The 14,297-nt window shown below is 35.0% G+C and overlaps 1 long non-coding RNA gene across 1 annotated transcript; it reads left to right on the top strand.

Moving 5' to 3' along the window:
• Positions 1 to 848: 848 nt before the first annotated feature.
• LOC130466175 (uncharacterized) lies at positions 849 to 2,340 on the top strand. The gene is made up of 3 exons (XR_008926189.1): positions 849 to 1,008; positions 1,410 to 1,502; positions 2,168 to 2,340. It is a non-coding gene; the product is annotated as an uncharacterized lncRNA (long non-coding RNA).
• The last annotated feature ends 11,957 nt before the right edge of the window (positions 2,341 to 14,297 follow it).

Raw genomic sequence — 14,297 nt, 5'->3', positions numbered from 1 at the left:
ATTTAGAGGTTAAATTCGACCATAAAAACTCTAGATCTAGAGTTTTTATGGTCGAATTTCACCATTTAAAGCCATAATACGCATTCTTGAGAGAAACAGAGAGAGGAAGGAGGGTGGTGGCGGTGGCGGACGTGTGGTGGTATAGGTGGCGGTGAACAAGAATGAAAAATGAAGAACATTTTAGTGTTCTTGAGAGAAATAGAGAGAGAAAAGTGAGAGAGGAAGGAGGAGAGAGAGAGAAAAGTGAGAGGAGAAAGATGGAAAATGAAGAACTAATGTTCTTGAGAGGAAGGAGGAGAGAGAGAAACAGAGAGAGGAAGGAGGAGAGAGAGGAACAGAGAGAGGAAGGAGGATACGGTCGAAAATAGGAGAGAGATGAAGATAGGGACGGGTCAATTGGATGAATAATATAAAATAATGAAAGTGGTGAAATTTAGGTTGGGAAAAGGGTAGAATCTTAGGGTTTTTTGGTAAATAGTGGGGAATCTTAGGGTAAATTGGTAAAAAAACTATGGCCAAAAATAGTAAAGATTCAGTAGGGGAACAACAAAAAGAAATGCCAAAAAAGGAAATGGGAACAACAAAAAGGAATGGAGGGAGTAGCTTCCAAAAGTTCCAATTAATAAATTGACAAGTGGGACAAGTAGGACCAATTTAAATAACAAGCTAGTTGCTAGCCATTGGAGTACAAATTAGCTAGATAATGAATTAGCTTGAAATCTTATGTGGCATAACAAGCTAATTGTCAAATTAGCTAACCATTGTAGATGCTCTAAGTAGCCCAAATTTTTGGCTGGATAGGTATGCACGCAGCTCAGCGTGCATACTACCTTCAACGACGCCGTTTATGCAGTTTTAGAGGCAATCTCCCCTTCCTTCTTTAGCGCCTGACTCTGTGTTCTTTTTTTTCCCTTTTCTCTTTTATCAAGCTTGTTTTCAAATCATTCCCTCTCCTCTTCCCTTTTCAGATTTGTTTATGATAATTTTGCAGCAATTAATCACCCCAAGGTATTTTTGTTCAGTTCCGTTTATCTTTTCGCTAATTTTCCTTTTAATCTTCTCTTTTCTTATTCAATTTGCTAGTCTGAAAACTTTAATTTCTAGCTAATTAAGTGGAGTAAATCCGCATTTTGTTTTCTTAGTATTGCTATTACCCTTTTTTTTTAAATATGATTTTAGTTTATAATGATGGGTGTTTAACTGTTCTTCGTTAAATTGCCCCTGGTTTGTAATCATTTCCTAGATTATCTTGTTTTGGGGATAATTTTTTGATTTTCCTTTTTATTTTTGTTGTTAATATGAGATTCCTATCATAATTATGCATTGTTGAGGTTGGGTTTTGTGGCGGAGGACGAAATTGGGGATTGAAATGTGTCTGATGTTTGATGTGTTCTCTTGTTCTTGTTTAGGAGTAATGAAGAGGTGAGTTTTGGAAATAGTGATGATGCGAAGATGATGGATATTGAGGAAGTAGAAGTTGTGGATGGCCAGGCATGTTTTAGGTAAAATCTGTTTACAATAATTCTGAACATATCTCACTTATATTCTGAACATGAATCACTTATATTCTGAACATGAATGCCTTTGTTTTAAATTTATACGAAACTAATTTTATTCGTCTTTGAACATAAAGTGTTAAGGTATGAACATTATTATATTATATGTGAACATTTTTGTTGTTGCTATTAAGTTATTAGTATAAACCTATTTTATTTTCAGATAATAAACATGTGATGTTAATATTATGTACAATGTACAATTATAACTGAACATCCTTTTTACCTTTGTTTTTAACAGTATGCAAAGAAGTAATAGTGGTCAAGAAAATTACACTTGAGAAACTGAACATTTTTATTTTTGTAATATCTAGAAGGAAATATGTGGTAAGAGAGCATTACCGGGTGTTGTTAATCCTTTGTAATATTTTGTGTAAGTATTTGAACATGTATTCTCTTAATTATGAACATTGTGTGTCATGTTTTGAACATTTCACTTCAATTTGTGTTTTAGTACATTTTAGGGTGGATTTGGATCTCAATCTAAGAAAAAGAAAGTAATATATTCGATGTATGCTCTAAATTATGCTAATAAGGTATATTTGAAGATTTTTTTTTGTCTTAATATATTATTCATTATCTTTATTAATTTCATGTGGTTCCTTTTGAAGGTACTCTCAATAGCGGGATTGTCTACTTCTCTTGATGTTCGTGTATCGCTCTATGATGAGATTATGGCCATTTTTGATAAATAGTTTGATATAACGATTATAGATATTTTATTCGTCGAATATCAATATGTAATACATTTGAACATCTTATTTACGAGTAATATCTTACGTCACTTTCTTAAGTACTTGGCGTTTAAGTTTCTTTTGTATTTCTGTTTAGATTGGAGAATGGTTAGTTCAAAGTTCATTATTGAACATATGTAATGATTAAATGAACATATGATCTAATACATTGAACATAAGGTGAATCGTATGTGCTATAATAATAAAAATATAACACATAAATTGCCTCAAACTAACCTTTTCCTTCCTACCGGAAAATCATAATATTTTTAACTAGTTGAACATAATTCGGTATAATTTGAACATAAGACTTGAGAAACTGAACATCACACAAAAGTGTTCTTATTTATGAACATATCATAGTTTTATAAAGTTGAATTTTTTGTGTTATAAATTGAACATTGAACATTGAACATTGAACATCATCTTTTATAAGTTGAACATGATCAATTATAAACTGAACATAACAAATTCTGAATCAATATTCAGAAATTACTAGGGGGGGCCTTATAAATTATGAATAGAAAAAACTTTTAACCCCAAAAAAAATTATAGAAAAAGAAAACTCCTTTATCAAAAGAATGAATAAACATTCAACTGAAATCTTGATCATCTTAAACTCCTTTCGATGTTTATCTGTCAATCCATCAACAAACCCAGCCTTATAGTATACCTCGCTCCCACCATATCTCCCCACCTTATCTCCTCCAAGAACTCCATGATTTCTCCTCTTTTTCATCATCATCTTTCTCCGCCGACTTCTCCAACATTTTGATGAAGACTTTGACGGAGGTTATTGCGACGGAGTTAGGGTTTGATTGAGGACTGGTTGATGGCGATTTATCGCCGTAGATGATGATTTAATCACAATTTGTCGGTCATGAGAGAGAAATCTCAGAAATTTGACGGTGTTTCAATGAAAAATCAACTTGAAAGATGAGAGAGAGAGAGAGTGCTTGTGGATTTGCTGCGGGTTTTGCGTGTAGAGCAAAAAAGCCAATGATACGCGTCGTTTGTGTGCGTATGCAGCTATTACTGGCTGGATAGGTATGCAGCCATTAATTATTACCATAAGTAGTAAATTTTGATTTACTAATGGGCTTGTCAAAAAGGTAATTAAGGTTATGGGCATTGTTGGGCTTCATATGTGTTGAACAATTTCCAAGTTTCTAATTAGCATCTCAGTTTGTAAATGAGTAAACTAAAGTCGAGTAATGCCCTGTTTATGTTCAAACTAATGAGTCGGACTCTATATTCTTTGTTGGAACTAATGAGTGAGTTCGAGTTTTGATTTGATTTGATTTGATTTTATTGAAATTTACAGAATGATTTTAATGTGTCAGATGTTTTGCTGCTTGGTCTCCTATAGGTTTCTTCAAACTTAAATCTTGTTCAAAATCAAATAATTTTAGGTCGTATCGAGTCCATTTTTGACATATCACTCATGATTAGGACACTGTGATACTTTTAAAAAATAACAGGTCCCTGAAAATTAAAGATAAAAATAAATAAATTAAATGCAATTATAAATGGAAAAGAGGTACTGAGATAAAGAGTAATAAGTGGAGATGGTAAGCCCTAACCCAACCTGATAACTCGAATCAAACCCTACCTAAATTACTGAGAGAAATCCAAACTCGACCTGAATCGAACCTCAATGACCTTAAACTCAACTCAATTTAACCTATTTATCTTATTTTGTAGTAATATTAAGACTTACATTATTTCTGATGTTTTTTGCACAATCGGAAATAATATCGGAACCAAACATGAACCTAACCCGCAACCAAACCTGAATATAACCCGAAATCAGACCTGGACCTAACTCATTGACCCGAATTGCCACCCCAATAGTAGGGGACTAAGGTTCAATGTCCCGAATTGCCATTTGCCACCCCAGTAGTAAGGTACTAAGGTTCAATCATTGTAACTTATGGGCTTATATCAAGGTCAAAATCTCTTTCCCACTCTCCCTACTCAGCTAGGCCACAAACCCACAATTCAATACTTGCTCACATGTATGTATCACAGGAATCAGAGGCCTCATTTTTATGGGGGCCTGTTATGCGTTTCCTTCGTGCCTGACTGCCGGCCCATAGTCCTATTCAGCGTCAGAGGCAGGGGAATGGGTTTTTTTTTGGTATTAGCACTCGGTTCACCCTTAAGGCTAATTCAGATTTGAGGCGAGTTCTAGGTGGATAGGTTCCAGTCCTCTCCCAATTGTTGTTGCAGGGATCGAACACGAGTTCTCCCTACCAAGTTCAGTCTCAATCACCACTGAACCAACAGACAATTGGTCGGGGAATGGGTGATTTACTGATTTTATATCACTTTTTGTCATGGTAACGCAATAGTCACACAATAACTTCAAACAAAGTAATTTAACATAGTCCATAATTAAACTATACGGACTAATTATTTGTTGGTTTAATGGTGATTGAGGCTGAACTTGATAGGGAGAACGTATTCGATCCCCCGCGCAACAACAATTGAGAGGGGACTGAAACCTATCCACCCAGAACTCGCCATGAATCTGGATTAACCCTAAAGGTGAACCGGGTACTAACACTTTAATTATGGCCGAGTAAGTTACAGAACGATTTCCCTAGATATTGTTAAAAGCAAAATAAATTCCCTTTTTACATCGGTTTTAAAACTAATTCCCACGATACCGTCCACGTAGGATCGGGTATTAGCTATTTTTATTTTAAAAAGAAATTGAACAGTTTACGGAAATAGCGGTTCTACTACTCCAGTACTCCTACTGTTTCCTGAATATCCTGCGTATGTGTGAGTTTGATGGATTTGAAGTTGCAACACGGATCACTGTTTAATCTCTCAGAAATTCAAACACCCACGACTATAATCTCTCTCTTCCCACAGCCGACGAAGATTCGCCCCATTCAAACTCAAGGTCATTCAATTTTAGGGTTTAATTCCCCTTTTCGTTCAGTTTTTTAATGTCACAAAAATCCATTTGCTAAACTGGAATATCTAAATTTCAGAACAAGATGATTGTTCGATCCCTCCGAAAATTACATTCCCAGCAAATCTGATTATGGAGGGTAGATACTCAAACTTTCTAGTTATTTTGATTTGGGGTTTGTATTTTCTCTAAGGTCGTTGCTTAATTCATAATTGATTTGGGAGCTTTGTCCAATTTATTTTTGGTGGGTGTTGAAATGGTAGAGTGTATTGCGGTGTTGATGTCGTGCTGCACAACATTTCTGACCGGAACTAAAACCAAAACCGTCACCTTCTTACCGGAACTAAACCAAAACCATCGCTTCTCACTCCCTAATTTCTCTCTCTCCTGCAAGAATCACAAATTCCATAACTTTCTTCCGCCATGGGAGGAGCTTCAAGGTGGACTCCCACCATCCTCATACTCGCCATAAGTCCATAATAGCAATCTCGGTCTCAACACCTGTTCAAGGAGACGACAACAACAATGTCTACATGAAGGAATTATGTCCTTACACATTTCCAGCAATTACTAAATATAAATAGGAATTAATTATGAAGATAATAAGTTAATTATTTTAGTAATCATATTTGCTTGCTAGAGAATAAATGTGATTAGCAGGACAATATTGATTGGACCTACAACTAAAATATATTAATCCTATAAGGTCACACATATAAGCATTAATTGGAATGGGCCCAAAAGGCCCGATGGCAACCGGTCTGTTAAGGGAAGAATGTTGGGCTTTGGTTTTGTGTTAACCTAAAACTCTCACATTATAATAGTTATAATGTCAGAGATTTAAAAATCACGTTCATTCAATATATGACAAAAAAAACACAAAAACCCTAATTCTAATTCTCTAAACGCCGTACATCCCAAACAAAGCAAGAGACAGATTGTGATCGTTCTCTTCCGTACTAGCATACGTGGGATTCAATTCGTGCTTGTGGACGCTCTAAGATCTTCGAAGCTTGCATACGAACGGGAGAACACGCTTCAAAGGTGATTATTCTTTCGACTTAATCTGATCTATACTATTGTTATGCATGAGATCCTGTGATAGATGTTAGGAAATTGTTTCCTGAAATTCCGCTTTATGCATCTATATGTTCCTACAGTGGTATCAGTTTTAGTCTCTTGCATAATATTTTATGATCATGATTGTATGCAACATTATTATTTTGATTCAATTAAGGGAAGATTTATTTATGGCTTGAATTTGCACAATTAATATATGATATTAATTGATTGGAATCATTAAATCGTGATTTAATTAATTTTTGCTCAAAATAAATTTATAAAATTCCGAAATTTTTATCACAGGGTCGAAATTAACAGTTAATATCACATAAAAATTTTTGGATTTTTTAAAATTAAATTCGTCAGATTTTAAATTATTTAATGGTTAATAAGATTAATCATGGAAATAATTTGTTAACAATTAAATATTTGATTTTTAATTTGTTAAATAAATCTACTGATTATCCCCTAATTTTTATACAATAGCCGAAATTTTTTGGTAATTTTTTAACTAATTTTAGGAATTTTTGTATATTAATTATTGAATTTGGTTAATTTTTATGTTTAATTCGATTAATCATAAAATTTAAGGATAACAATTAAAATTTTTGATTTTATTTGTTAAGAAAATTCAATAGATCTGCCTGGTAATTTAATTCTAATTTTTCGGACAATAATTGTTATTTTCTTGAATTATTTGAATAAAATGAGATAATTATGCCTTAAATTTTGAATTCTTGTTAGATTTAATTTTAATAAAGAGTTTAAATTGAAATCTAACTTCTAACAACCCTAAAATTCAGTTTAAGGATTGTTAATTTATTCAAATTTTTTTGCCATTATTTTCGGATAATTAAACCCTAATTAAATTGTTAATCTTTAACAAAAGTTGAATAAAGATTAATTTAATTTAGGTAATTGTTACCCAAATTAAAATAACAACCTCCATGGCTGGGTGGCCACCACCCGCGACGGTGGAGCCACGGTGGAGGATAATTAGGGCGGCGTTCCGGCGGGAAAAGGGAATTAAAAATTGGAAATAAGATCTCCTAATTTTTTGGAAAAGTTAGAAATTTTCTCAAATTAAAGATTGTTTTCCAAAAGGTTTTGGGAAATAGTCTGGGTTGAAGGTTTTGGAAATTTGGTGTTTTGGTTCGATTCTCATTTATTAATTGAAATTGATAAGAAGAGTTGGAAATTAACTTGGGTTTAGTTCTTCTAAATTAAAAATAATTTCCAAAATATATTTTGAGTAACTTGAAAATATTTTTTTAAAAAAACATATTTTCAATGTTGAGCATAAATCAATAAATTTCCTTTCAAATGCAAATTTTTGATTAATAAGATTATTCTAGCCATATTTAAATAGTAATTGAATTAAAATAATAAAGTTTCCCAAATAACGTTAAACTTAAATTGTTTAAGTTTTTTTGTATTATTTTGGAAATGTTATTTGCTTATTAATAGTTAATAAGTAAATAATTTTTGTCTAATATATTTTAATATTATATGCGTGTATGGAATATTATGATATTTTGCTATAGGCAAGTGACTAGTATGGCCCAAAATAGGATAGAAAATACGATATGCGTATCGTTTTGTATTCTTGTAAATTTTGAAATACGATCTGCGCATCGTTCTGTATTGTTGTAATTTAATTTAAAAGTTTAAATTAGATTATAAAGTTCGTATTATGAGTTCGATGAAGTAAGAAGGTTCAATCAAAAATTCAAGGATGGAGATCCAAGAAAGCTGAACAGGAACCTAAGAAGATTTGAGCTTATTTTTTAGGGGCCATACTAGGATCACATTTATTTTTTTTATGCATTTTATATTGCCTTAAAATGCCTATTGAGTTTATGTATGTGGTTATTTAAAGCAATGTGTTCACTTTTAATTAACCAACATAGTAAACTTAGGTCCCAAATAATATTGAGTTTATGTGCTTTTCCATACAACACCTATAAAGCCTTAGATCATGAGTAATAGGTTCTGCCAAAGCAGGGTGTTGCTTATAATTCCGGGGATAGTATGGTAGGTTTTTGAAACTTACATGTTAATGTTTGGTTTAACTCAACAAAACTATCAAAAGACAAAGTTTTGGGTTTTGAAGCTAAGAGATAGGAAAATACAAAGAGTTGTTAACCTGTCTACCAAGAGTTATAATCAGTTATAATTAGTAAAATGTTTACTTACCTCGAATACTATAAATTAAAGTAGCAGGGCCAAAGTCCGTTTAATTGTAGTGGGAGGGGATCTTGGTTAATTCTTTATTCAATGGGGACTTCTAATTTTGAATAAAGGGTAGTAGTGAATTGAATTTGTTTTGCTACTTTTGATAAACATTATATTGAATCTTGCTTTACTTTTTATTGTAGTTATCATGTCTGGTGCAAACAACTCTACTTTTAACTTGCGCTCTCTAATTGAAAAAGACAAACTGAATGCTACCAACTTCCTACAATGGCAAATGGCTGTGAGAATTGTTCTCAGAGCGGAAGGAAAAGAAAGTGTTCTTGACAATCCTCTCCCTGAACCCTTGCCAGAAAATGCTACTGCAGCTCAAAAGCGAGCTAGACAAACTCTAGAGGATAACTCCTTGCAAGTAACATGCTTGATGCTTGCTTGCATGGAACCAGAGTATCAAAAACGTTTTGATGGTCTGGATGCCTACAGCATAATCCAGCAACTGAAAACTTTGTTTCAGAAAAATGCTAGATTGGAGAGATTTGAAGCAAACTGCAAACTTCTGGATTCCAAGTTGGAAGAAGGGAAGCCCGTTGGTCCGCATGTGTTCGATTTGATTGGACATTTTCAGACCATGGAGAAATTGGGTTTCCCTTATCCTAAGGACCTGGCAACTGACATAGTCATCAGATCCTTGCCTGAAGATTTTCATAACTTTAAGTTGAACTTCTACATGCAAGGAGGGGAGGCTACCCTGCAAGAGTTGCATGGTTCACTAATTCAGGCTGAGAGAAACTTACCAAGTAAACCTAAACATAAGGATGTTCTAATGGTTAGTAAAGGTAAGCAGTTCAAGAAGAAAGGGGCTCCCATGAAGAAGAACAAGGGCAAGGTAGTTGCCAATGAGAACTCTTCAACCAAGCCAAAGGCCACTCCCAAGGCTAAGGTAGCTGCTCAACATGAGTGCTACCACTGCCACAAGATTGGTCATTGGAAGAGGAACTGCCCCAAATATCTGGAGGATAAGAAGACTGGTGCTTTAACTTCAGGTATCTATGTCATAGAAGTTAATTTAGCTACAACTGCTTCTTGGGTATTTGATACCGCTTGTCACTAGTGGAAAAAACCCCTGTTGCAGCCCCCTTGTTGAGGGGGGCATTTAAAAGCACGCCTCAACAACCACTAAGTCAACGCGGGTCAAAGATTTTAATGAGATATCGAGGCGGGCTTCTAATTGTTCGCTTCAACAAAGTCTATTAGAGCGGGCTTTGGTGTTGTTCGCTTCAACCAAATCAAGGCTATTGGGCCGAACAATAAATGTTCGCTTCAATAGACCCGCCCAAATTAAATCAGGTGATTTGATTAGGGTTTTTATATCTCATTCCTTCTCTCTCCTTATTTCCTTAGCCGTTTTTTCTCTCTCTCTCCTTATTTCCTTAGATCTGATCTTTTCTCTTCTTCATTTTTTTTTTGCGATTTCATTTTACTTATCCTCTCACATTTGCATTTAATTCCTCTCGTTCATCTTCTTAATCTCTTTCCCCTAAAAAAAACCCTTATTAATCTATCAAGATGAATAATGTTTATGTGTTTTTTGAAACTCCGACGAAGAGTCAGATGTTAACGGCGATGGACGAGATCGTGTAGGTGGCGCCGGTGAAATTTAAACGAGTCAATATTTCAATATGAGATGGAGACGGCGGAACTAACGAGGGGATGGCGGTGCAGAAGGCGAAACGAACGAGGAGAATGTTTTAAACGGCAAGTTTCCTCATAATTTTCATTTTTTTTGTTTTATTTTGGATAACCTGTTGAATTTTTTAATTGTTATTCTGAATTCATTGGAAATATCTCTTGATTTTTTTAAAAAACACTTTAGGTTCTTTGATTTTCTTATTTTATGGAAATTATCGGTAATTTATTTAATTTTTCTTAATTTTATGTTTTCATTGGATTTTAGATCTAGATCGATAATAAAACTCTAAACGGCCGATTTTGTTGGAATTACGATCCATTATATTGGATTCATCGATCACTTTTATTTTCCGCTTTAAAATTTTTTTAAAAAAATTAATTTTACCAGTTTTTCTAAGAACTATAATTTTTATATATATATTAATTTTACCAGTTTTTTTTCCTAAGAACTTCAAATAATATGTAAAATGCATACAATCTAAAAGATATATTTAATTTTTTAATGTTTAGAATAAATTAATGTAAACCTATTTGTTCTAAATTTAATTTCTAATTTCTATGTACGTATTTGTTTTTTATTTGGTGGATCTTTTCTTATTGGTTTGTTCACTTCTTAGTTTAATCTTTATTGCTAATTGTTTTTGCAGGTTTATCAAATGGTGAAGTACCTAGATCCTCCGAATTGAAGACTTAAAAAAATACTCATATTTTTTGATAAATGTAACTTGATGTAATCATATATACTTATATATAGAAAGTGTTAATTTATTTAATAATGTATTGCTGGATAAGTTATTTAATTCAATATGAATAAAATTGTTCTTGTATTTTCCCAAAGGATTTCAAATTTTTGTCTCGGAAGTTCTTGTTATTGTTGGAATTTCGATCCATTATATTGGATTCAATATCAATATGAATATGAATAATTACATTTCAAATTCCAAAACAAAAACAATAATTCAATTTGGCGAGCTAATGAGGCGGGCTTTTTAAGGGCCCCCTCAATAGACTACTCTGTTGAGGCGGGCTTTTGGTAATGCCCCCCACAACAGGTCCTTAATTTTTCCTTTAGTTTTGGGCTGTTGAGGCGGGCTTTTGAAAGCCCCCCACAACAGATGACCTGTTGAGGCGAACAAAGCTCGCCTCAACAGCTAAGTGAGCTGTTGAAGCCACGTCTGTTGAAGCGGGCCATGTTCGCCTCAATAAGCCCAAAATGCCCCCCTCAACAGGTATTTTTTCCACTAGTGTGTGGATCTCACATTATAGGTAATGTGCAGGGACTAAAAAGAAGTAGGAGCTTGAGCAAAGGCGAAGTGGATCTCCGAGTAGGCAATGGAGCAAGAGTTGCTGCTTTAGCTGTAGGAGATTATAGTTTACGCTTGCCTTCTGGTTTAATGTTAGAACTTTATAATTGTTATTACGTTCCAGTTATTACCAAGAACATAATTTCTATTCCGATTTTGGATTCGGAAGGTTTTTCATTTCAAATTATGAATAATTGTTGTTCAGCATATTTGAATGGTATGTTCTATGTCTCTGCTAAATTATCAAATGGTTTGTATGTACTAGACTTACAAAACCATATCTATCACATAGAAAACAAGAAACACAAACCAAATGATTTGAACCCTACTTACCTATGGCATTGTCGATTAGGCCACATAAGCTCAAAGCGCATAGAGAAACTTCATAAGGATGGAATTCTCAAATCATTTGATTTTGAATCATTTGAAGTATGTGAGTTTTGCTTAATGGGGAAAATGACAAAATCTCCTTTCACAGGCTCAAGTGAAAGGGCCAATGATCTTTTAGCCCTCATACATACTGATGTGTGCGGACCTATGAGTACTTTGGCTAGGGGAGGGTACGGGTATTTCATTACTTTTACTGATGATGTGAGCAGATTTGGATATGTTTACCTCATGCGACATAAGTCGGAATCCTTTGAAAAGTTCAAGGAATTCCAAAATGAAGTACAAAACCAACTTGGAAAGAAAATTAAAGCATTGCGATCCGATCGTGGTGGTGAATATTTATCTCAAGAGTTTGGTGATCATTTGAAAGATTGTGGAATACTTTCGCAATTGACTCCACCAGGGACACCACAGTTGAATGGGGTTTCCGAAAGAAGGAATCGAACTTTATTAGATATGGTTCGGTCCATGATGAGTCTTGCTAACCTTCCTGCCTCATTTTGGGGATTTGCGCTTGAAACAGCGGCATTCACACTCAACAGAGCTCCGTCCAAAGCAGTAGAAAAGACGCCATATGAGATGTGGACTGGAAAAGTTCCGAAATTGTCTTTTCTAAGGACATGGGGTTGTGAAGTTTATGTAAAACGTTTACTTTCTGATAAGCTTTCACCCAAGTCCGATAAGTGTCTTTTTGTGGGTTACCCAAAACAGACTAAGGGATACTACTTCTACAATCAAAGCGAAAACAAAGTGTTTGTTGCTCGCGATGGTGTCTTTCTGGAAAAGGAGTTTATTTCCAGAAAAACAAGTGGGAGTAATGTATATCTCGAAGAAATTCGAGATGAGCAACAAATGGATGAGGTTCACACCTCGTCAGAGACGACCCAGCATGAAAATGCTCAGGAGGCGGTGCATTCCATTCATGCGCCTTCTACCGTCCCACTTGGAGATAATCCATGCGAAGTCCCTCAACCTAATGAGGTGGAAACTTCTCCTGTTGTACCCCAACGTAGGTCTAGTAGGACTGTCATTCCGTCAAAGAGATATATTGATTTCCTTTTGACTGAAAGTTCTGAAATAGAGATTTTAGAACATGAGGAACCTACTAGCTACACAAATGCTTTGACGAGTCAAGACTCCGAGAAATGGCTTGAAGCCATGAGATCCGAAATGGATTCGATGTTTGAAAATCAAGTATGGGACTTGGTTGCTTTTCCTGATGGGGTTAAACCCATAGGTTGCAAATGGATTTTCAAACTGAAAAAGGACAAAGATGGAAACATTGATGTCTTTAAGGCAAGACTAGTGGCAAAAGGTTTTAGACAAATTCATGGTATTGACTATGATGAAACCTTTTCACCAGTAGCCATGCTGAAATCCATTAGGATAATTCTTGCGATTGCTGCCTTTCATGACTATGAGATCTGGCAGATGGACGTCAAAACCGCTTTCTTGAATGGGTTCTTGAAAGAGGATGTGTACATGACACAACCACAAGGTTTTGAAGATCCAAACAGTCCAAGAAAAGTTTGCAAGCTTAAGAAGTCCATTTATGGGCTTAAGCAAGCATCCCGGAGTTGGAACCTCAGATTTGATGAGGCAGTCAAATCTTTTGGCTTCCTCAGAAATGAAGAGGAATCTTGTATATACAAGAAGTTGAGTGGGAGTAGTATTGCTTTCCTAGTCTTGTATGTGGATGACATACTTCTCATAGGAAACGACAAGACCATGCTTGAGTCAGTCAAGGAATGGCTTAAAAGTTGTTTTTCCATGAAAGACCTAGGAGAAGCTGAATACATCTTGGGAATAAGGATCCATAGAGATAGATCCAAAAGGCTGATTGGACTTAGCCAAGAGACTTATATTGATAAGGTTCTTGCAAGGTTCAAGCTGGAAAACTCCAAAAGAGGTTTCATTCCCATGCAACATGGCATTTCACTTGGCAAGACTCAGTGTCCTTCGACACCTGATGAGGTCAAGCGCATGAGTAATGTTCCTTATGCCTCTGCAGTAGGGTCCATTATGTATGCCATGGTATGCACTCGACCGGATGTTGCATATGCTTTGAGTATGTGCAGCAGATACCAGTCAAACCCAGGAGAGGCGCACTGGATGGCAGCAAAGAATATCCTTAAGTACTTAAGAAGGACTAAGGATGATTTCTTGGTCTATGGTGGAGATAATGAGTTGGTTGCCACTGGATACACCGATGCAAGCTTCCAAAGTGACAAAGATGATTTTCGATCACAATCTGGTTTCATATTTTGTCTAAATGGAGGGGCTGTGAGCTGGAAGAGTTCTAAGCAGAGTACCATCGCAGATTCTACAACAGAGGCTGAGTATATTGCAGCAAGTGATGCAGCAAAAGAAGCTGTTTGGATAAAAAAGTTCATTAGTGAACTTGGTGTAGTTCCTAGCATTGAAAATGGCGTTGAGTTATATT

Source organism: Spinacia oleracea, chromosome 1 (genome assembly GCF_020520425.1).
Source record: "Spinacia oleracea cultivar Varoflay chromosome 1, BTI_SOV_V1, whole genome shotgun sequence".
Taxonomy (NCBI): Eukaryota; Viridiplantae; Streptophyta; class Magnoliopsida; order Caryophyllales; family Amaranthaceae; genus Spinacia; species Spinacia oleracea.
Note: the sequence above shows the minus strand (reverse complement) of the source record. Positions and strands in the feature narration are given on the sequence as shown.